Genomic DNA, 24,099 nt, shown 5'->3' with positions numbered 1-24,099 from the left:
GACCAGACAAGGTTTCACTTGAGGCCTTCTTATTCCCTCACTCTGCTAATTTCAGAAAGATTGTGAGGTGTTCACATCAATTGGGATTTCCATATTTTGTTGTGTATTTTCTAACATATCTTAAACACCAGCACTTATCTTTAAAGATCCCAACGGGGACCCGTTTCGCAAACCGCTTCCACGGGAAATCTCTTTGCGCTGCGCGTGTTTGTGATTGGCGGTGGCTAGAAGGAACAGTCGCAAACACGTGCAGCACAAAGAGATTTTCCGAGGAAGCGGTTTGCGAAACGGGTCCCCGTTGGGATCTTTAAAGATAAGTGCTGGTGTTTCGGATATATTAGATGCATTGAACAGTAAAATTGTAGGATGCAAAGGAGCCTGTGTAGATAAGTGTGACGCACAAATAGTGAAAGGTCACTTTGGGCAGCCACAAAACTTAGAGACTTGAAGAAAGCACAGATGTTTATTCAGCATATGCGGACCCCTGAGCCCCAAGCTGGCTTCAGATGTCCCGAAACCAGGAAGTTTCAGAGCTATTTATACATTCTTCTGGCTATACAACTGAATTCTAGAAAAAACTTTTCACGTGTTACTTTTCTTAACAATCATTGGTGCTAAGCTCACACTAGCAGATCACTTATCTAAACCCTGCAGTCTTTCTGTTACATGTCGTTTCTGCTGAGATAGCCATAAGAAGTTTGAATGTCCAAGCTAACACCCAGTGCAGGCAGGCTAGAACATCAGATAAGTTAGGTCTGCAGATAAACATAATTCAGCATTTTATTAAAGAGAAAACTTAGTTCAACACTTAGGAAAACCAGTCCCAGACTCCTTCAATAGATGATTAGATTAGATTAGGAGGGTTTTTTTTTTGGCCAGTGAATGATTCCTAGTCCTGATGTGTATTTGCAGTGGAACTTGTCACTGCACCAGGTGACGGACTTCTGAGGCCTTTTTTTCCTCCTGTGTTTCAGGTGTTTAGTAATTTTGTTCTCCCTCGTTATTGCTTTGTGTTAAAATAAAACCATCAAAAAAATTATCTCTGCCACTCCCGTTGGAAATCTGAGGATTTTGTGATGGAAAAGACATGATAATCTGTTAAAGAAACGTTATTGATTGACAATTATAGTAGGTGAGTCCTCCATTTTGAAGCTGGTTTCTATTGTATTTATTTAATTTATTTTCTATCCCATTCTCCCCAAGCAGCTCAGAACGGGTCACAGGTACCATAATATACAGTCAAAATAGGTTACAATTTGCCATATTTACAATCCATTGTGTTCATCGTACAGAGGATCTAGTTCCAATATACATTTCTTTTTTTAATCGTACGGCAATAGGCAAGGGATTAGGTGAAGAGGTAAGTTTTTACTGCTTTCCTAAAGTTCAGGAGTCCTTCGAGGGATCTGATCTCTGGGGCATTTGATTCCACAATCTTGCTAAGAAATGGGAATAGGGTCGTTATCTGGCGTTCTGGCGTTGAAGGGCACTACTAGGTAGCCCACACTGATAACTTCCTCCCTTACAATGTTTATGGTTTTCCTCCTGAGAGAGAATGAGCTAAAATCCCTATTTAAAAACTGAATTGTGATGATAAAAAGTTGAATTAATTTCGCTTGCAGTAAATTAGCTGAGTGAAGCCAATTCCCCACTAGAGGGCAAAAGAGCTTAAGCATTGAGCCCAAGGCTTTCTGAGTTAAGAGGGAGGTCCTGAAAAGGGAGGGACTGGCTGGAGAATTTTCTAGTTTGCGAACGGCTCTCCTGTGTAGCTGTGCTAATAGCAGATCCTCCCCTCTCCAAGCTCACACCTGATGCCTGCCCTTCACTGACAGGTGGAGAAAGCAGTCAGGCTGCAGCTGCTGGACTAAACTCTGCTCTTTCTGCCCTGCCACTGGGACTTGTCAAGGCTCTGAAACTACAGACTGAGCTCTGGAGGGGGGGTCAGCGCTGTGCCGGGAAAAGCCAGCACCAAACCGTGACACTTGGAAAGTTAGTGATGTCCCATTCACTGGCAAGTGTGTTTGGAAGAGATCTCTGGAAATGGGATCCGGAGATGGACTCTGAGGAATTGGAGAAGATGATGTTCTGAGTGTATTTTTTTTGTTTTGTTTGTGGGGACTTTGGTACTCCCTGTGATTGTATTTAGATGTAAAGCATCAAAGCTTTCAGCCTGAAGGACTGGAGTCCATCCAACTCTTTTTATGCTATTAACACCCCTCCCCCCCCCAAAAAAAAATAAAAAATTAGGTAGCCTTTGCTTTTTTTCAAGGTAGGCTTTTCAGTAACATAAACTCTTAATCTCCCCAGAAGTCACCTTTTCTGGGAAAAGGTATTGAAGTGACCCAACTTCAGAACTTACAGGCTGTGTACCTCTGGGATGAAAGAACCCCCATTCCGCCTTGCAAGGTTTTCCTTTCTTTTTTTTTTTCTTTGAACACAATCTGCTAAATACATTTTGCTGGTGCTGCTTAGCGCTTACCATGGAAGTGTATAATCAGGGCAGCCGGCAGGTTGCCATGCCGGGATTAGCTTAGAAATCACCCTCCCCCCCAACCCCAAAACTATTTTTTTGGCAGTCATTTCTTTCCAAGACTATATTCCAGCGCAAGCAGGGGAAGGAAAGCCACCTTAAAAAAAAATGAAAGTGCCCTTCCGGGCCTGACCAATTGCTCTCCTCTCTTCAATTAGTCCTGAGCGCTGCCAGGGTGGGAGATTTCCAGGCAGCTGTTGCTGGCTTCATTTGCAGGGAGTGGTTTACCTTGTGAGCAGATCTGTGCACTGAAGCGGACAGAAGGGACTCTCCTAGCAGTTGTACGCACACAGACGCCAGGTAATTCTTCAGCCTCTTTGCCAGCTAGCCTAGCTTCCTCCCTACCTCACCCCTACACAACTTCCTCAGGTGCTATCTTTGATTATTTCATCTGTGCAAGGAAAGGAGCTAGAGAGAGAGAGATTTCTGTTCTAAAAAAGTAGCCTTCCCCTCCCCCTGACTTGGAGACGATTGAGCCCCGGCGGGTTTAAATCCTTCCTATTGCCTGGGCTTCACTTCCGAGCTCACATTCTGTCCCGTGCGGTGCAGGGGCAGAAGCTGTCAGCGATGACTTCGGCGCACAGCTGGGCATGTCCTTTCCAAGTAGTTTTGCTTCCAAATCTAATCCGAAACCAGGGACTCTGGGAATTGTCTGTAGAAAAATCAAAAGGATTTTATTTCCTTTCAGGGAGGAGTCTTATTTGGATTTAAAAAAAAAAAAAAACAGAGAAAGAATTCTATTAGGGGGTCAAAATATGAATCCCATATCTCCAAAAGAAATCTAGGCTATGATTGCCAGATACGAGCCATCTCAATATTCGGTTTTTTTCCCTTTCTGTTGTATGTGGCATGAATCTGACCTGGAGTTCACCTTCATTTCCCCATCCCATCTTCCCTTAAATCCTGATTCTTCTTGCTTCCAGCGAATGGCTGTTCTTGCATTCACCTGGAATAAATATTTCTCTGCGTTACACTGTAAAGCTTGACCTCTGGTTTTTACAACTTCTTTTCTGCTGAAAAATGATTGCGTGATTTATTATACTGAATTGTATAAAAATGTCTCTTAAGATGTTTGGCCCCCTTTGGGCTATAAATGTAAAAGAACCCCCACCCACCTCAGTTGCATGATGTTAGAGATTAATGCTATTTTTCCATGTGATTGAAATCAGCTGATTGGAGATAATTTCAGAGTTTAAAAAAAAAAAACCCTTTAGAAATCTTGGTTTTAGAGTTCTCTAAAACACTGTCACACATTTCTTTCCTTCTGCACTTCTGTTTTCTTTTTGATTTGAACATATTTGGTTTGATAAATCCTGTGAAGGATAACAATTGCGGAAAGAAACATGATTTTAGCAGCCTTGAGGAAGAAATCAGAGCAAACATAGGAGGCAGATGTTTGGGTGCTGAGCATCCTTACTATCGAGTCTTTTTCTTCACTGTATCCAGGGAGGGGTAATTTGTACAAAGGGGTGCTGAAAAGTTCTCAGCCCACCAACCGACTTCCTAAATTTTGAGCGTTATTTTGCCACTGTAGCTGAAAAGAGTGTCATCTTATTTCATCAAGTGCCAATCTGCAGAAACAAAATTCTATGTTTTGACATGGTTTCAGATCATTGATTGAACCATATCCACGTCATTTTCTGCTTGGTTGGGCTGAGAACTTTTCAGCACCCCTTCCTACTGTTTGTCACCCCCATCATTTTGAAATGTGAGAGCAAATAGGTGCCATTTTAATGTAGTTGAGTTGAAATTGGTGATTCATGTGCCAGAAACCGTTCAAGAATGCAAACATACCTGGGAGTTTTTGATTTTCTGTCAGGTCTTGTAAATGATATATTGTAAGAAAAATTGTTCATTTAATTCTATTGTAGTGAGATAAGGAATTTAGACAGATCTCCCCATTGTGGTAAAAGGTGACACTAGGAAAAGGATAGTTAGCATTTATTTTGTGTTAGAATTTGCTTCAGGCCAAGTTTAAACACTTTTAGAGCAATTTGTTAGTACATAATGTGGACTGCTAAAAGTTTGATGAAGTTACATGGCGCCCTCTGACTTGCAAGCCAGCCTGATCATTTGTGCTGTCCGTTTCTGCAGCAGCTTAAAATCTCAGCACAGGGAGGTTAATTGACAAGCTGAAGGTCAAGGAACAAATGGGACACAGCCATCAAGGTTTGGTCTTCAAGGTCAGGGCACAGTGTTCTAACCAGCCCGCTGCATGACTATCGCTGGTGTGATGTCATGACATTGGGAGCTGCGGCACCCAAGAATCTTCAACTTTACAAGCAACCGAACACGACAAAACTCTATATCTAAGCAATGTAAAGAAATTTTTCCAACTGGTTTGTAAGAAAAAAAAAAACAAAAACCCCACTCTTTTTGTTTCGCTGTTTTATCTGAAATTTTTTTCTACTTGTATTTCTACATGCAGGAATTATAGCAGAATTGTTTTTGCTACAAGGATGCATGGGAATGAGATAAAAATGCATTATTTCCTGTGAGGAAAAAAAATAGCAGGAGAGCTGTGATCATAACAAAAGCAATGTTGATTTCACATGAAATGGTCTGAAATAGCAGAAAAAAATACCAATAACCCAATTATAGCCAGAAAAATGTTCACTGCACTGAACCACAGAAAGGTTTTATAGTTACTTGGCGTCGTGAAAGAGAACAATAGGTAATCTGTTCAGGTACTCTGAGCAATGGAAGCTGGTGGTATCGTAAAGAATGTCTTTTCACATTATAATTTTGCATGCGACACATGGGGAAATGGAAATAAATTCAGCAACAGACTAGACCTGTGGGGAGGAGCCAAAATAAGCAACAAACTTTCTGGAGACGGTGCTGTACACTTTTCCCGAGCGAGCCACCATCCAAGAAAAAAATGCTAAGATATCTTTGGTTAGAGGCAATATATGAGCAGTAACTAAGGCGCTATACCAAAATAATATCAAATACCACTTTCATAGAGGATACATCCAAAATATATTCTCTTGTAATTCTATTCACAGTGAATTATATCTCCTCAGGAAAAGGCCTCAGAATAGGAGCCTATGCGCAGTCCTATCATAGATTGAACTATCAGCGTAGCGTTTTTCTGCTCCTTGCTCCAATCATTGGCCAAAAAACCTGGGATTATATTCAATAAACTTTAAATATTTTTTTAATATATTTTTTAAATTGTTTTTAGCTATTTTAAATAATTTACAGATAATAAGCTCATGGTTACATCTCTCTAACAGTTTGAGAAAGAATTTGACAACTGGACACTTATCTCAGCGTTGTCATTCCTACTTCATATATTTGCCTGTTTACTGCCAATAAGCTGCTTAAACAGGCAGTAAACAGGCTATGAAGTAGGAATGACAACGCTGAGATAAGTGTCCAGTTGTCAAATTCTTTCTCAAACTGTTAGAGAGATGTAACCATGAGCTTATTATCTGTAAATTATTTAAAATAGCTAAAAACAATTTAAAAAATATATAAAAAAATATTTAAAGTTTATTGAATATAATCCCAGGTTTTTTGGCCAATGATTGGAGCAAGGAGCAGAAAAACGCTACGCTGATAGTTCAATCTATGATAGGACTGTGCGTAGGCTCCTATTCTGAGGCCTTTTCCTGAGGAGATATAATTCACTGTGAATAGAATTACAAGAGAATATATTTTGGATGCATCCTCTATGAAAGTGGTATTTGATATTATTTTGGTATAGTGCTTTTTGAACCACTTAGGGTGAATATATTTTGTAGTCAGTAACTAAGGCGCACATCATTACTGGGAACTTTGTATTAGAGAATGACACGGGGACAAATTTTTCCCCATCCCATTGAGTTCTTTTCCTGTCCCTGCTCATTCCTGCAAGCTCCGTCCTCATCTGCACATCTGTCCTCATCTGTCTCAAAACACTTTACAATCATATGTGCATCAAAACTTGCGGGGATGGCGTGGGGAAAACTTGAGTTCCTGCAGGGACCGGGAAAAACTTGTCTCCATGTCATTCTCTACTTTGTATTTCTAGACCGTATTTCCAGTTTACGCTGAAGGCAATTTGCAGCATCTTTCAGGTTTATGCCTCAAAGAGGTTTATATTCTAAGGCATTCATGTACCAGCTATAGAAATGTGTGATTAATGGGGTCAATATTCAGAGCAATTTAACCAACTAGGAAAGGCTCCTTGGCCTGCTGAATCGCTTGTTCAGGGCTATCCATTGATATTCAGCAATGTTTAACCAGTTAGGGTCGGGTTCTGTGACCAGCGCCAATATCGGCGGCCGCCTTAAAAAGCAGCCGCCAATTGCGTGTCAATCACGCATCGGTGCCGGGTTCAGAATTGTGTTTACAGGAAAGATAGGCGCCAGAAATGTAAGCCAGGGTTTCCCGGGCCTACATTTCCGGCATCTATCTGTGCGTGAATCGCACCCATGTAAGTGCTTTAGGCTGCCTAACGCCGCTTCTGGCATTGGCCACGCCTACTTTGGTGTTCGGCGGCCTAAAGCCCCTATATAGGCGCGATTCTGATGCCTTTTATTTAGGCGCTTCAACCTTGCTGGGGTTTTTTTTTTTGCCATTTCTAACGGCATCCTTCAATTAACTTGGACGCTTGTTTTAGAATTCCCTCCTTAGTGATGCTAAAAATCAGTACTAACTACTAAAGTTCTAAGGGAGAAATATTGTAAAATGTGTCCTTAATTAGTTAATCGAGTTCAATAATGAGCTTTAACAAGCTTATAATTTAAAACAAATTTAATTGGGAGATAGGCACCTATTACCAAAGTAGGCATGTGGAGAGGTAAAGAAAGACTTAGGCACCTCTAGGTCAGATTCTCTAAAGCAGTGTTTTTCAACCTTTTTACACCTATGGACCGGCAGAAATAAAAGAATTATTCTGTGGACCGGCGGTTGAAGACCACTGGGCTAAGTCGTGGGCCAGCACCCCCCCCCCCTCCTCCATCGCTACCCAATCTCCACCCCAGACCCCGCCCCCATAATAGTGCTAATTGCACCTTGCACGTCCCGTGTCTCATCTGGAAGCCTTCCCTCGGACGTTGCAACGTCGGAGAGAAGGCTTCCGGCTCAGGCGCAGGATGCCCGTAGGAGCCACTGCCCGTGGTTTTGTGCACCGAATCGGTTAGGAAGAGGGAGCTGGCTCGAAGATAACACCGCATCGATCGCACCGTGGACCGGCGGTTGAAGAACACTGTTTTGGGCCTGATGCACGTGCTGGCCCTTGTGGACCGGCAGGAAATTTCTGTGGACCGGCACTGGTCCATAGACCGGTGGTTGAAGAACACTGCTCTAAAGGACTAAGGCAGAGGAGAGAGTGTGATGTAATGGTTAGAGCTACAGTCTCAGCGCCCTGAGGTTGTGGGTTCAAATCCTGCCCTGCTCCTTGTGACCTTGGGCAAGTTACTCAATCCTCCACTGCCCCAGGTACATTAGATAGACTGTGAGCCTACCAGGACAGATAGGGGGAAATGCGTGAATACCTGATTGTAAATTGCTTAATACGCTTTTGTCCAAGCAGTACATCAAAACCCTATAATGTAGCCCTTTAAAACACTGACCTACATTACAGGCATCTAAGTTTTAAGTTAGGCGCAATTCTGTAATGGGCGCCTAAGTGTGATTGGCATGTAAAAGGTACCCATTACACAATGTGACCCTAACTGCCTATTTTGTGGGTGATCTAGAGGTGAAGTCGGTCCTTTTGTGGTTAAGTGCCGATATTAAGCACTTAGCCACTTAGATACTTAGACTAACAGGATAAATTGGGCCGCATACAACTCGGTCCTATATTTATCAGGTTTCATTTAAGCACCAAAGTGCTGAATATCACACCAAGGTGGGAGCTCATCAAAGGGCTCTCCCACATTAGCGTGTACTGAACGCTAAAGACGCCCATTGTAATCCTATGGGTGTCTTTAGCGTTTAGCGTGCGCTAATGCAATTAGAATGTGTTAATGCAGTAGCGGCCTTTGACAAATTCCCCCATTAACATCACAGTACCAGATAGAGCTTTGGATTCTTGCCCAGAAATAGCTAAAAAGAAAAAATTTAAAAAAATTTAAATTGAATCAGGTTGGGCAGACTGGATGGACCATTCGGGTCTTTATCTGCCGTCATCTACTACTACTACTAGATAAGGGATAGCCGACCATGGCCCAGATTCACTAACCTGCCCGATAGGGCCCGATCCGGGCAGGTCCGACGAATTCAGGAAAGAAAAATATGCAGATGGGGGCGATCGGAAGAACGCCCCCATCTGCTTGCATGGATTACTGTTGTGCAATCCGCGCGCATGCGCAGACCATCTGTAGATGGCCTGCACATGCCTGTTAGAGACACAACCTTTTTTTCTTTTAACTTTTCCTTCGCGCGGGCTGTCTCTCCTTCCTCCTTCCAGGCAATTTTTACACCCAGACTCTCCTGCTCTCTGCTGCCTTCCGTGCAGTGTGAGCCCGCGGGTTTAAAGCTTTAAACCCACGGACTCGCACTGCACGGAAGGCAGCACGAGATCACTATAGTATGGAAATCATGCAGGGTAGAAGACAGAATCCGTGAAAGTAAAATAGAAGAAAAGAAGATATTGGAGGGTCTTGCAGGCAAAGGAGCAAGTTCCTGACTTAGGAACTGGAGTAAAGAAGGCGGCAGCTGAAGCAGGGAAAGTCCTGGATTGTAGGCTAAAAGATGGAGTTCCTTTTTCTGGGCTTAACAGTTTCTTTTTGGACTTCGGCTTCTGCAGCTCCTGAAACAGCGAGATCGGGGCAGCAGAGAACAGGGCGGCGCTGGAGAGTAGGTCCCCAGCGGTCGCTTCTGGAGTTGATCGGCCAGCCCAGTCGGATTGTGAAACGTGTGCTATGAATCATGTCCCTGCCTACTCTGCATGCGTTTCTCCTCATTTGCATGCATGGATTCGAAGCGGATTGCTGGAGGGGTTAGTGAATGGGGCCGGAGGGAAATTTGATAGTAAAGTGGCCACAAACCGATCGGTACACGACCGGTTTGCTTTGTGAATCTAGCCCCATATTCAGTGTCAGTGTCTGTGTCTGAACCTGGCCCAGCATAACACAAGCGTTGGCCAAGAAAACGCCGACTGCCACCGGCTGAATATCTACCCCAGTCATGATAACATGCACTAACCATTAGGAAGCAACCTCTTAAATTAGGCGCCTGAGACGCTGGGTGATAAACCACCACTATTACTACTACTTATCATTTTCATAACCCTACTAGATGCAAACAACGCCCAAGGTCACAAGGAATGTCAGTAGGTGAATAGGACCGGAACTCGTTTGCAGTCCATTGTTCTAACCACTAGGACTCAGTTGTTGATTAAGGCCCTCTTTTACAAAGGCGCACTAAGCGTTTTAGCGTGGATTTAGCATGCGCTAACTGCTAACACGTCCATAGGATAACTTGCACGCATTAGTGTTTAGCGTGCGCTAAAAGCTTAGCGCACCTTTGTAAAAGAGGAGGGTAAGTGTAAAAGAAAGATAATTTGAAGGGAAAGGGACCTGAGAGATAGAGAACGACACGGTGGATGTTACCCGTGGCTAGCCGCGAGTTGCCGCGGGTAACCTGCCAAAATGGTGAATGGAGGAAAGGTGCTCACCGCAGGTACGGGGACAAGGTCATCCACCACTCCGTGGAGCAGTGACCGGCCTTGTCCCCACAGTTAAGGGAGGGAATGCGCGCGGTCACCTCCCTCCGTCCTACCTTCCGGTTGTGTCAGAGGAGAAGCTCCCGCCCACACACGCACACGACTTCACGAACACTCCGGCAGCTTTCAACAAGATTGAAACCTTAAAACGGGCTGCGGAGGTAAGGGAGAGGGAGGGAGATGCACAGACTGCGCGAAGGGTGCCGAAGGGCAGTGAGGTGCCGAGAGGGAAGGGTGGATGCTGCGGGGACGGGGCGCTGAAGGGGACGGCGGGGACGGGGCTGTGAAGGGAACAGTGGTCCGGTGACGGGGACAGATTTTTTTCCCCGTTTCATTCTCTACTGAGAGATACAGGCTGGCACTGGGATCTTGGTTACAGTGACTGGTATCCATCTTGTAGAAGGTATGCAGTCATGGTAAGTCAGGATCTTGGTATATATGCCCCAGTTCCACAAATTTTATTTATAAACTGTAGAATGTTTCTTATTTCTTTTTTCCAGAAAAGGAAAAGAAATATTTAAAATTTGAGCCAAAATTAAACATACTGCGTGTGGAAGCGCAGCAGCTGAGCAAGTTGTTTTGAATCCCCTTTTTCCCAGATTATATATGCTGTATCCCCCTCTTCTATGAAAGCCCGCTAGCAGTTTCTAGTGTTTGGGAGCCGCGCTGAAAGGCCCGCGCTGCTCCCAACGCTCTTTGAGTTCCTAGGAGCATTGGGAGCAGCTCCCCATGCTAGAAACTGTTAGCGCGGTTTCATAGAAAAGGGGGTATATATTTTTTAAAGAATAAATGTCTGCTTATATTCAGTGTAATATACCTTCTCTAGTTTTACTTTCAGGTTGCTTAAAATGACTTTTTTTTTAACAATAGTATATTTTCACACCATGTATTATATTGTAGAAGAGTACTGCTTTAAAAATCGATTTTCTGCATTTGAGGGTAGCATTTCAACGATGTAAAAGATCTATGATGTCTCTTTGGTTGTTTATTGATTCTTTAATGCACTGGAGTCTGTTCATTGCAGGCTTAAGGTTTTTTTTGGTGTTTTTTTTTTTTAAGTCAACTAAAGTTACACATAAAGGAGGTGGGAAACCAGTTTCCCTCGGTGAATCAGCTGTCACTCAGGCCGGCAGAAAATCCGGCAGATGCACTCTCTGCGGAGTAAAATGCAGGCATTTCTAAGTCTGTGGTTACTCGGCCCTTGCAAACTGCAGCACATTCTTTGCATACATCACTAGAGCGGTGAAATGTTTGCCATTAGAGCGATCCATGCTGGAATGCTGTGGATCTTCTGTGTGCATTGTGTCATGGAGTTACAGTGTGTACTGCCACGTATGCAGAACTCTACTTTTCAAAAAATTTATCCAGATATCTTAACCCAGTGGTCTCAAACTCGCGGCCCAGGGGCCACATGCGGTTCACAAGGTACTATTTTGAGGCCCTCGGTATGGTTATCATAATCACAAAAGTCAAATAAAACAGTTTCTCGATCATATGTCTCTTTAGCTATAAATGACAATATTATTATTAAGACAGCCAAAAGGAAAGATTTATAAACTATAAAGAGTTTTTTACCTCATGCAAAATTGTCATTTCTTTAATAAGACATTAACTATTTTTTTTCTGAGGCCCTCCAAGAACCTAGAAATCCAAAATGTGGCCCTGCAAAGGGTTTGAGTTTGAGAACACTGTCTTAACCCAACCCTTCCCCCTCCTCCTAGATAAATTCTCCTCCAAAACCTCCACTTAAATAATCTCTTCCTCCCCAAAACACCAACCAAGTATTCAGATCCCTGAAATGTAACGTAATCTTATTTGTACTCTAACTGTAATCTATTTGTTATATCACACAGTAATGTACAGTCAATTTAATATCCAATTTGCAAGTTCTTCCGGAATTAATCCAGCTACCTTTCCTCCCTTGTAACCAAAAAAAAACAAAAAACAACCAATACTGTTGTAACTTCACTGGAAATGTCCAGTTAGCTCTTTTGTAATCCGCCTTGAACTGCAAGGTATAGGCGGAATAGAAGTCCATAATGTAATGTAAAGTATAGATGAGTAAAAATGAAAAATAAAAAAACAACCCCCTTCCTCCCAAATTGCAAGCCTTTTGGGTTGGCAGTAGCTGAATGGTAGATAGTGAAATACCTGGTCTATCGTAACCTTTTCCTATCGTAATAAATTTTACGTTACGCTGGTTCCAATCGTAATTATTTTTGCAAAGTTTTGTATTATTCACCGTTATCATTTACGGCTGTGGTAAACATAATGTAAATAAGTCATAAGTCTGTAAATTTAAATATTTTGTGTTCCTGTCGTGAACTGTATGTCCCATGCCATGGGACATACGATGGCAACGACATTTTTGGAATGTCCCGTCATCCGGGACACACGATAGGAAAAGGTTAATCTCTATATATTGTAAATCTTTTATTATATGGCACCAATTAAAGGTATTACCTACAAAAGATTTGTGCCCAAACTCATTGCCTATCAAGCTGCTTCAAGAGACCCAGACTGGAGCCAGTTACCCCCTGTTTTACTAAGGTGCGCTATACGTTTTAGTGCGTGCTAAATATACCCACGTGCTAACGCGTCCCTAGACTAACATACACATGTTAACGCTTAGCACAACTTTGTAAAAGGACCCTTAGTTCGCTCCTCAACCTCATATATGCATTTTTTAAAATCCTTAAAAACATCTCTTTTCTCAAAATAACAATCCTAATTTAAAATAACTCTCCCTGTTACTAAAAATTATTCAATTCTTTTATTCCCCGTGTTACTAATTTTATTGCTCTATCCTTGTAAACCGCTTAGAACTGTAAGGCTTATTCGGTGTGTAAATAAATAATTATGTTATGTTATGTTATTAATGCATGCAAATCTCTGTGCATACAGATAAATGAGAGGCACCCCCAATCGAATACAACATTCCCCTTAGCTTTGAAGTTAGGAAGGACTTATCAATTATCATATGAGATTTTGAATGACAAAATTAGCAACTGCAAGCAACTTCATAACTGTACATGTAAGAATGTGTATGAGATTTTTAAAAAATGAGAATTAAAGGTAACATATTTATTTATTCAGATTTAATGGCTTTTGTCTTTCCATCTACACATGAAAGCTAAGTAGGTCATTACTTAAATCAGTGTATCGCAAATTGTGTGCCCCGGAGGATTGCAGGTGTGGCCCGAGATTCCGGCAAGGAGAGACTCAGGTGCTGGCTGACTGCTTACAAGGCCGTGCCTCTCACGGCGAGAGGCAGGTCCTGTAGTCAGTCAGCCAGCGCCTGTGGTTCTCCTCCTTGCCAGCACCTCTGCTCCATCTCCTCGTCTCTCCTTCTGCAGCACCCTCCCCCCCCCCACTCCCCACACCGGTGGTAATAGGAGGTTCAGGGCCTTGGCTGGAAAACATCCGCGCATGTGTGTGACATCATCGCGTCAAAGTCCACGCATTTCTGGGTGTCCTCCAGCCGCAGCCCTGAGATTACTGTACCGCAGCTTAAAATATCTGCGACACACTGACTTGAATCAAAGTAGCCAACATTCTTTGTACATTAAAGAGCCTGAAAAATCCACTGTTGAAGTCCCTTCCACTCAAGCAATTTAACACTATGGGGCTGATTCTATAAACGGTGCCTATAAAAAAGGTGCCAGCCACATGTCAATCATGCTAAGGTGCTGTTTTACAGAATTGTGGGCTGGCGGCGCCTATGTAAACGCTTAGGCACCTGAAATGTAGACAAGGGTTTTAAAGGCCTTCATTTCAGATGTCTACGTTTTTTCAGAATCATGCTTAGCAGTTGAGGTTCAACATGGATAAGTGTAAAGTGATGCATGTAGGTAACAAAAATCTTATGCACGAATACAGGATGTCCGGGGCGGTACTTGGAGAGACCTCCCAGGAAAGAAATTTGGGAGTTATGATCGAGAAGTTGATGAAGCCGTCTACGCAATGTGCAGCGGCGGCGAAAAGGGCGAACAGAATGCTAGGAATGATAAAGAAGGGGATCACGAACAGATCAGAGAAGGTTATCATGCCGCTGTACCGGGCCATGGTGCGCCCTCACCTGGAGTACTAAGTCCAGCACTGGTCGCCGTACACGAAGAAGGACATGGTACTACTCGAAAGGGTCCAGAGAAGAGTGACTATGATGATTAAGGAGCTGGAGGAGTTGCCAGACAGCGAAAGACTAGAGAAACTGGGCCTCTTCCCCCTCGAACAGAGGAGATTGAGAGGGGACATGATTGAAATGTTCAAGATAATGAAGGGAATGGACTTAGTAGATAAGGAGAGGTTGTTCACCCTCTCCAAGGTAGGGAGAACGAGAGGACACTCTCTAAAATTGAAAGGGGATAGATTTTGTACGAACATAAGGAAGTTCTTCTTTACCCAGAGAGTGGTGGAAAACTGGAACGCTCTTCCGGAGTCTCTCATTGGGGAAAACACCCTCCAGGGATTCAAGACAAAGTTAGACAAGTTCCTGCTGAACCGCAACGTACGCAGGTAGGGCTAGTCTCATTAAGGGCACTGGTCTTTACCAGAGGGCCGCCGCGTAAGCGGACTTCTGGGCATGATGGACCACTAGTCTGACCCAGCAGCGGCAATTCTTATGTTCTTAACTCATGCTCCATCCATAGAAATGCCCACTTAGGCTTCGCTTAGCACATTGCGATAGGTGCCTATCTTATATGGAATTGGATAAGAACATAAGAATTGCTGCTGCTGGGTCAGACCAGTGCTCCATTGTGCCCAGCAGTCCGCTCCCGCGGCGGCCCTTAAGTCAAAGACTAGTGCCCTAACTGAGTCTAGCCTTACCTGCATACGTTCTCTAATCTCTCGCTATACGGCATCTCCTCCAGCCCATTAACCATTTTAGTCCCTCTTCTCTGGACCCTTTCGAGTAGTACCGTGTCCTTCTTCATGTACGGCGACCAGTGCCGGACGCAGAACTCCAGGTGAGGTTGCACCATGGCCTGGTACTTGGCATGATAACCTTCTCCGATCTGTTTGTGATCCCCTTAATCATTCCTAGCATTCTGTTCGCCCTTTTTGCAGCTGTTAAAAGTATTTTATCAATTAAGTTAGGCGCCCTTTGTGGAATCGGCCCCTATGCTTCCCTCTTAAAGGAAACTAAGAAAAACAAAGCTTTACATTATTGATAAAGCCATGCATTGGTTTCCCCCCCAAATGTTCAGTAATTTGGCTCCATGCACAAATGAAGTGAGAGAGAATTCCAGAGTCTGAGTACGAACCATAAGAAAACCCTGTTCCAAGTCACTGAGGATGCCCTATTCCAAGTAGTTAAATTACATTATACCACAATAATTATGAGTGAAAGGGGCTGCTTTTTACAATACATTAACCAATTTTTAAAAAGCATTTTACCAGTGTAATGTAATTACACCATATATAGACAGAATGCTGACTATGAACCCCACAGCTGTGCATTTTGCTTTAAGTGTGTTCTGACCTAGCTTGTGGAAATGAACATGTTTTTTTGTTCTCATCCAAGTTTGAAGCAGAAGAGCTGCATTATCATGGGAAAACTAGAGTGAAACATCAAGAATGCATAAGCCCAGCTCTTTTTACTTTGCAGGGGCACTTTACCCCCCAGCTGCTGTACAATAACACTGCAGAGCGCAGGATAGAGGGAACTGTTTCGTAACGGATTCCTACCGCTCAATTTCCCTGGTCAAAGCTCTCTGAAAACAGAGCCCTGCATATTTTATAAAAGCTTTCCACATCTCCTCTGGTCCTGGAGGAAGATTATATTTTTTTAGTGCCAGACAAAATCTGATCAGGGAGCTGCCCACTGCTTGCAGACAGGGCCCAACAGAAGGGGACTGGCTGCAGGGTACTCAGAGAAAAAAAATCTATGCCTTTGGAATTTCTGATGCTATTAAATGGCCTATACATTTTAACTGGGTGGATTTAAAGTGGTTAGTGCAGGAGTATTGCTTTCATGTTCTTGCTATGGTTGAAATCTTTATTCCCAACATGGGACCTTCTCCGACACGTTGATGCACTATTACAGCTCAAAGCAACCGGGAATGAGTATTGTGAACCAGTGCTGGCTGACAGAAGTTTAGCTCCCCAGCTAACCTGGGCTCCATGGTAGGATCTGCTCCACAAGAGACAGGAAAACTCAACCCCCACGCAAAGCAGAACAGAACAAAAAACAAGCGGGGGAAGAGACTGTGCACATCAACCCTCAGGGCAATTACAATTTATTGAAAATAATCATAAAAACATCACATATAATAATAATAATAACAACAACTTTATTTTTGTATACCGCCATACCCAGAAGAGTTCTAGACGGTTCACATCAATTAAACAGAGTTACAAGCGGTTCAATACCAAATTGTTCAAAGTTGCGAACAACGAAGTAGAAGTAGGGGAGAGTAGGTCGGGGGGGGGAGTAGTTCGGTAGGGGGAGGGAGATGTTGGTTGATAAAGAAGGGGCATTAAGGGTCCTGGTCTTGGAAGAGGTGGGTTTTGAGTGATTTTCTAAAGCCGAGGTAGTTGGGGGCCTTGAGGACCATTTGGGCTAGCCATGGGTTTAGCTTGGCGGCCTGGAAGGCGAAGGTTTTGTGAAGGAATTTTTTTGAGTGACATAGTTTTAGGGAGGGGAAGGCGAAAAGTTGAATTCTGTGGACGTTCTTGATGCTGTGATTCAGGGTGAAGTGAGGGGTGATGTAGCTTGGGGATAAACCAAATACTGTTTTGTAACAAAAGCAGGCGAATTTGAATAGGATTCTGGATTCGAATGCTAGCCAGTGGACTTTGTGGTAGAAAGGGGTGATGTGTTCCCATTTTAGAACACCAAGCCTTATATAGAGTCCTTTCACTTATATCTTTGGACCCAACATGGTCAGGCTTGTAATATTGCATCGTAACAATTATCCTAATAAATATGTGGAAAAATAGTTTGAAGTCTTGGTATAAGAAATCAGCTGCAATCAGTTTGCTCATATATAGTTACATGTTGTATGATTAATCGAACAAACACCCCAAGACACTTTAGGGATGTTTGGAAGCCAATAACAAGATACTGTAAAAATTGAAAATCTTTTTTTCCCCTTAAATATGCACATTCAAGGTGGAGGGAGAGGTGTTGCATGTCGTAACTATTATGACACTGCCAGTCTTTTCATGCAGCATTTGGATTCAGTCATTTAGCGCAGTATTACAAGCCTGAGCCATTCCTTTATATATTACTAGTATTTTAGCCCGTTACATTAACAGGTGCTAGAATATGTGTCCGTCTGTCTTTATTTCTGTCTCTCTCTCCCTCCCGCTGTCTTTCTTTCTGTCTGTCTCTGTCCCTGGCCCCCTTTGTCTGTCTGTCTTTCTGTGTATCTCCCTGCCCCTGTGTCTTTCTTCTTTTCTTTCTGTCTCCCTTCCTCCCACTGTCTTTCTATCTATCTGTCTCTCTCCCTGCCTCCTATGCAGCAGCATTTCTCTCCCACCACTTCCCTGTGCAGCAGCCAAAGCAGCATCCCTCCCCCTCCATTTCCCTCCCCCAACACCACTTCCCTGAATTGCATTGAATTTTGACGTCAAAACAGCTCTCTTCACCCGAATTCAAAGCGCGTGGATTGCTCTGCCCATGGTCTGGCATCTCTTCCTCCCATTCTCCCGAGTCTCACTGTCCGCGGCCCGACTTCTCTCCCTCATTCTCAAATGCGCCATCCCCACGTCCGACCTACAAACCTATCTCTGAAGTTTCCAACACCACCCAAAAGTTTGCTTCTCCAACGTCCCGCTCCCTCCGCTGCAACTTCTTTCCATGTGCCGCGTCCCGCCCTGCCGGAAACAGGAAGTTGTGGCACAGGGAGCGAAACGTAGCCACTGGAAAGCTCTTCACCTCAGCGGACAGCTGCAGGGAAGGCTCACCGCCCCAGTTCCGTCCCCGTCCGCAGCCCGGCCCGGGCCTCTTACGCTTTCTCAGCGGCCCGGCTCGCTCGGTTGGTTGTTTTTTTGTTTACCTGGCCGCTCCGCTTCCTGCATTCGGCTGTTCTCCGCCGATAGCCGACAGCTGCCTGCCTCAAAGCCCTCCTCCTTACCCTACCCCTAACATGGCCACTGCGCCTTGAGATTGCCCTGGTCTCGGCGCGGGCGAGGACAGCCCCCTTGCCCAGCAACGCTGCTTCTCTCCATCCCCACCAGTGACGTACTAAGCGCGCATGCGCACTCGTGCCGCCACACCCCGACAGAACAGAGATCAGGGAACACGCGGCGCGAGTGCGCATGTGCGGCTAGCATTTTATTATTATAGATATCAGCGCCATCTACTGGATCACAAGTCTACCCCTGAAGAAGGCTTTCTTGTGGAAGCCGAAACACGGACAGTGGTGGGTCCAAAGATATAAGTGAAAGGACTCTATATAAGTTTTGGTGTTCTATATATGTGATGTGTTTTTATGATTATTTTCAATAAATTGTAATTGTCCTGAGGGTTGATGTGCACAGTCTCTTCCCCACTTGTTTTCTGCATGGTAGGATACCACAATAATGTAATGAGTAGGGGTCCAGTCAGGGACCTACCATTTCTCTTTCAAATCTTTTAAGTCCCTCTTGATAATTGGGCCTGGCCAAACATGTGCCATTTGGGTGAAATTGAATGAAGAGATGTCCACCGGATGCAAAGGATAGCCATGAGTTCAGCGGGGAGGTGAGCAAACGTGCAACAGGTCCGTCTGATAACTTGTCCTCGTGAGACACATGGAAAGAGAAAGTGGAGAGAGAGCTGATGAATACGCTGCCGAAGGGGGATGAGCTTTTGAGCTTTATACTGTAGTTTATAGCTATTCACCTCTGTTAGCAAACAGCATTCCAAATATAGGAAAACACAAGCAAGATCAATGGTGAATTGATTTCAGGTTGTCACACGGTGTTGAAGAGTGTGTGACTAATGCTCCTTTGGCGGGTACAGTGCCGTAATGTGGAAGGATTAGTTTTTTAAAAAAGTGACAGCAGAAGTGTTTCAAAATGTCATTGGCTGGAATGAATGAGGCCATATCTGGGGGGGACATATTTAGGCTGCAGCCATGCCAGACAGAGACTAGAACAGTGGTCTCAAACTCAAACCCTTTGTAGGGCCACATTTTGGATTTGTAGGTGCTTGGGAGGGCCGCAGAAAAAATAGTTAATGTCTTATTAAAGAAATGACAATTTTGCATGAGGTAAAACTTCATAGCTTATAAATCTTTCCTTTTGGCTAAGTCTTAATAATAATATTGTCATTTATAGCTAAAGAGACGTATGATCAAGAAACTGTTTTATTTTACTTTTGTGATTAAGATAAACATACCAAGGGCCTCAAAATAGTACCTGGCGGGCCGCATGTGGCCCCCAGGCCACGAGTTTGAGACCACTGGACTAGAAGGTCTTGTGATATTTAGGAAATGACAGTGAGTGCGGTCTACACACGTGTTTGGTGGGGCTCAAAGTAGGGTTACTAGACATCCGGATTTTCCCAGACATGTCCTCCTTTTGAGGACATGTCTGGGGTCTAGACGGCTTTTCAAAACCCGGCACTTTGTTCGGGTTTTGAAAAGCTTCACCCGAAATTGTGTTGGGCAAGAGGGTATGTGCGGATGCCATGTGATGACATCATGCGCGAGTGCATGTGATGTCATCGCATTGCATGCGCGGATGCCCTCTTGCCTGACCAGAGCAAGCAGCGCGGGCGGGGCTAGGGCGTGATTAGGGGGCTGGACTGGGGTGTAAGAGGGTGGGGATGGGCAGGTCTAGGGGTTTGGATTTTACAAATGTAAAATCTGCCAACCCTAGCTCAAAAGAACAATAGTGGGGCCATGAAATTACCTTTTCCCCTCAGACTTTTCCTTCATAAGTGGTATTGAACCTCAAATGTTTCTCATCTTGCAACAGAAGGTGCTTTGCTGGCAAAAGTTCTCAGCTCCTCACCCCTTGGAGCTATCAGATCTGTTATCACAAGAACATGGCTCTGAGCATTCTGAATAAATCTTATTTTACACAGGGTTTGGGGATGGCCATGGGCTAGGGCAGTGTTTCCTGTGCCAGTCCTGAAATAGCCCTTTCCCAGTCAAGTTTACATACACTGCCTCCAGTGTATGTAAATTTCTATCATGTATATTCATCATGGATAGCCTGAAAACCTGACTGACAAGGGGGTACTCCAGGACCAACTGGGCAAGGGGAAACTTGTTGAAAATTAGAGGCCATTATATCGTTTATTCATAATTTCCGTTCGTACTGTTTTGAAATATTTGTACCCTTCATAGAAGGAGTATTCAAGGCCCATTTAAAAGCCCACCTTTTCGAGAGTGCTTTCAACTCCTAACTCCTCTCACCTTGGGGGTTCTGCATCCCCAACCCTATATATCATGTCTGTCTGTCTGTCCAAGTTAGATTGTAAGCTCTTCCGAGCAGGGACAGTCTATTAAACGTCAAAATGTACAGTGCTGCATACGCCTTTCAGCACTATATAAGTGATAAATAGTAATACCATAGTAGAAGTTGTACTCCAGCCCTCTATCCAGGCTTGGTTTTAAGGATAGTTGTGTTTTATTTTTTTTTACTTTTAGCTTGTTCAGTTTGTGCTGGTTTTACACAGCCAAATTATCTCCAAAACCAGCCCTGGCAGTTGCCCTCAAAGATAGAGTTTGTGATCCCTGTTTTTAAACTGACTTCCAAATTTGTTTCAAGTTTATTTGATATACCACCTCAAACCCCACAAAAACAGCAAATGAACCGTGCTAATAAATCAGCAAAGGTTTTTTTTGAAAACGGGTATGTTTTGAACTTCTGATGAGATGTTTCCAACCGTAATGATAGAGGGAGGCTGTTTCAGAGTGTAACCATACAGTTCCAAAAAAATGTCTAGAAAGACATACCGGAAAGAAGGGATGACTAAGAGCTTCTGCTGAGCAGAACGTAGGGAGTATGAGGCAGGGTATGGGATCAAATAATGCGACAAGAAGAGAGGCAGTCTGGAATGAGTTTATATATTCTATGATACAATGGGCACATGATTAGACTTTTTCGGCATCTGAAACTAACTTGACTGCAATATTTTGCAAAAGCATTTGTAACATGGAATTTTGGACTTAGATTAGATAAAATATGGCTGATCCATAAGTTACAGGTATTGAGCGGCTTTTTAGATAACTTATAACTCACATCTCCCATCACTATAAATTATACTCCAATTATCTCTGTGAATGCTATTAAAATTCTGGGAATAATTATACTGTAGATAGCAAACTGACCTACCGTACACAAATCAGCTCAGTAGTAGAGAATTGTTTCATTAGACTTAGGATGATTAGATCTCTTGCAAACATTTTGGACCCTCAATCCCTCAACATTCTAATTCCAAACTTGACTACTGTAATGCATTGTATAAGGGTATGTGCCAAAAAAGATATTCGCCGTCTACAACTGATACAAAATGCTGCCATAAAAATTATCACTAACGGGAAGAAATTTGACCATGTCACTCCTCTGCTGAAAAGTGCGCACTGGCTACCAATCCCACATCGAATTATATACAAAATAGCTATTCTTTCCTTCAAGCCCCAAAATACTAAAGAACCGGCCTTTATCCAGAAGTTTCTTATTCCACATGAACCTTCAAGAGTCCTAAGATCCTCCTCTCAACATCTTCTTTATACACCGTCCTTGAAAATCATTAATCGTTCGCAATTACGGCCCCTACAGTATGGAATTCCCTGCCACTTCATATCAGGGCGGAAAAAAATCTAGATAAATTTAAGGGAAATCTAAAGTGCTACCTCTTCCGACATGCATATGACTGCTGAATAGCCAGGTGTTATTTAATAATCCCTATTCCCTATTGTTGCTTACCCTTCAAGTTTTCTTTACTTTTAAATTGTAGTTCTCCCCATTTTCCTATTGTTTTATGTTTGTGATGTATTGTTTAGTCGGTACTTATTTGTTCATTGTTTTCCCTTTTTTAATACAAATTGTACAACGCTTAGAAATCTTGATTTGCGTTTTATCGAAAATGTAATAAACTTGAAACTTGACGTACAAATTAGAATTGAGATGTCCAAGGTGGGACATTTCAAGTTCTACAAGGGCTCCTTTTACAAAACTGCGATAGTGGCTTTAGCACGCGCGCTAGACGCTAACGCCAGCATTGAGCTGGCGTTAGTTCTAGCCACGTAGCGTGTATTTAGCGCGTGCTAAAATGCTGCGTGCGCTAAAAACGCCATCGCAGCTTTGTAAAAGGAGCCCCAAGTATTTTGAGATAATATATAGAATTAAAAGAAACAAAACAAAAGGAATAAAGGTAATACCTTTTTTATTAGACTAACTTAGGCCCCCTTTTATGAAGCTGCATTAAGCTTTTTTATCATCGGCCGCGGCAGTATTAGCTCCGACACTCATAGGAATTATATGAGCATCAGCTTTTACCGCCATAGCCGGCAATAAAAAAGCCTAACACAGCTTCATAAAAGGGGGGTGGGGAGTTGGTTATTGTATTGTTTGATTAGGTTTTGAAGATGACCCTTCTTCCACAGATCAGAAATAGGCGAATATTGACAACTGTCAGTATATGTAATTGAAACGTCAAAGCATTTCAGTGATAGTCTCACAGAAGGAGGGGGATAGGGCGAGGTATAAGACAAAAGGGGTAGGGTGGGTGAGAGACAGAGAGACAAGGGGCAGGTGCCGAGAAGGAGACAGTTGTAAAAATGCATAGCCTGTAATGTGATAAGAACATAAGAAGTTGCCTCCACTGGGTCAGACCAGAGGTCCATCGCGCCCAGCAGTCCGCTCCCGCGGCGGCCCATCAGGTCCATGACCTGTGAAGTGGTTTCTGACAAGGTCCTTATTAGGTCCCATTTTGTGGGTGTCAAAATAGTTTATCATTTTGATTTTAAAGATCTTATGATCCTGAATTGTTTTAAAATTTCCTTCCTCACCATAAAATCATTGATGTAGTGTTCTGGTTTGTTGAAATATCATCCCACAGAAGCGCTATCCTTGTTGGCATTGCAGTTTCTGATATGATATCTGTGTAAATTAATCCTAGTTTTTAGCATCTGGCTTGTTTCGCCAATGTAGCACCCTTTGCACTTTTTCACTGAATGATATATATCACATTGGAAAATGAGCATGTGAAGGATTCCCTTATGCTGAATGTTTTTCCCATGTGAGAGGCTATGGGGGTCCTGTGAAATGTGTTGGCAAAGTTTATAGTTTGGTATATCGCAAGGATGCGGGCCATTCTCTTCTCTGTGGGTCTGTATTAGGAGTGTGTTTTTCATCAGTTTTTGTTTTAGATTAGGTGGCTGTCGGAAGGCCAGCATGGGTGCAGCTGGGAATATTGCTTTCACTAATTCATCCTCCTGAAGAAACGATCGAAGGCCTTTTATCATGTTTCTCAGTGTCACCACCAGGGGGATCTTTTCTGTGGGTTGGTTGTTGTGGGGTTTTTTAACTGCAATAGGTTTCCTCTGTGTATTTCAAGAGAGGAGGCAATATTCTTGGAGATGATTTTGGAGTTGCATCCTTTTTGTTTAAAAGATTCAGTCAGAATCTGATGCTGAACCAGTTCTAAAATATATAGAGAAATGGGCATTTATGCATCTGTTACATGTGATTAAAAGCATCGATTTTAGAACTATAAAGGGCAAATTATCAATGGAGCCACACCAGGCACATAAACAATTATATTCTGAAGTGTCAACATAACATGTTCATGAGGAAGCTTATAAATGTTTATGGAGGAAAGTTATCAATGTATATTTTGACAAGTATATACTATATATTGTCAAATTCAGTGCAACTTCACATTCATACTTTTCATTCTTACTGGTATAACCGCTAGTATCTCATGGATCTTCAGACCACCACTTGAGTAATCTAAATTCATGTG

The 24,099-nt window shown here is 43.2% G+C and overlaps 1 protein-coding gene across 3 annotated transcripts in view; it reads left to right on the top strand.

The window, feature by feature from the left end:
* Window positions 1-1,786: 1,786 nt before the first annotated feature.
* The window catches only part of LOC117354345 (sodium channel protein type 5 subunit alpha-like), an 839,094-nt gene continuing 816,781 nt past the window's right edge, over window positions 1,787-24,099 (top strand). For all 3 annotated transcript variants that reach the window (XM_033931713.1, XM_033931710.1, XM_033931711.1), the window contains exon 1: window positions 1,787-2,830. The gene's annotated coding sequence lies outside the window, so the exon portion shown is untranslated. The remainder of the gene's footprint in view (window positions 2,831-24,099) is intronic.

This window comes from Geotrypetes seraphini, chromosome 2, assembly GCF_902459505.1.
Source record: "Geotrypetes seraphini chromosome 2, aGeoSer1.1, whole genome shotgun sequence".
NCBI classification, from domain to species: domain Eukaryota; kingdom Metazoa; phylum Chordata; class Amphibia; order Gymnophiona; family Dermophiidae; genus Geotrypetes; species Geotrypetes seraphini.
The sequence above is the reverse complement of the archived record's forward strand: the minus strand, read 5'-3'. Positions and strand labels throughout refer to the sequence as shown.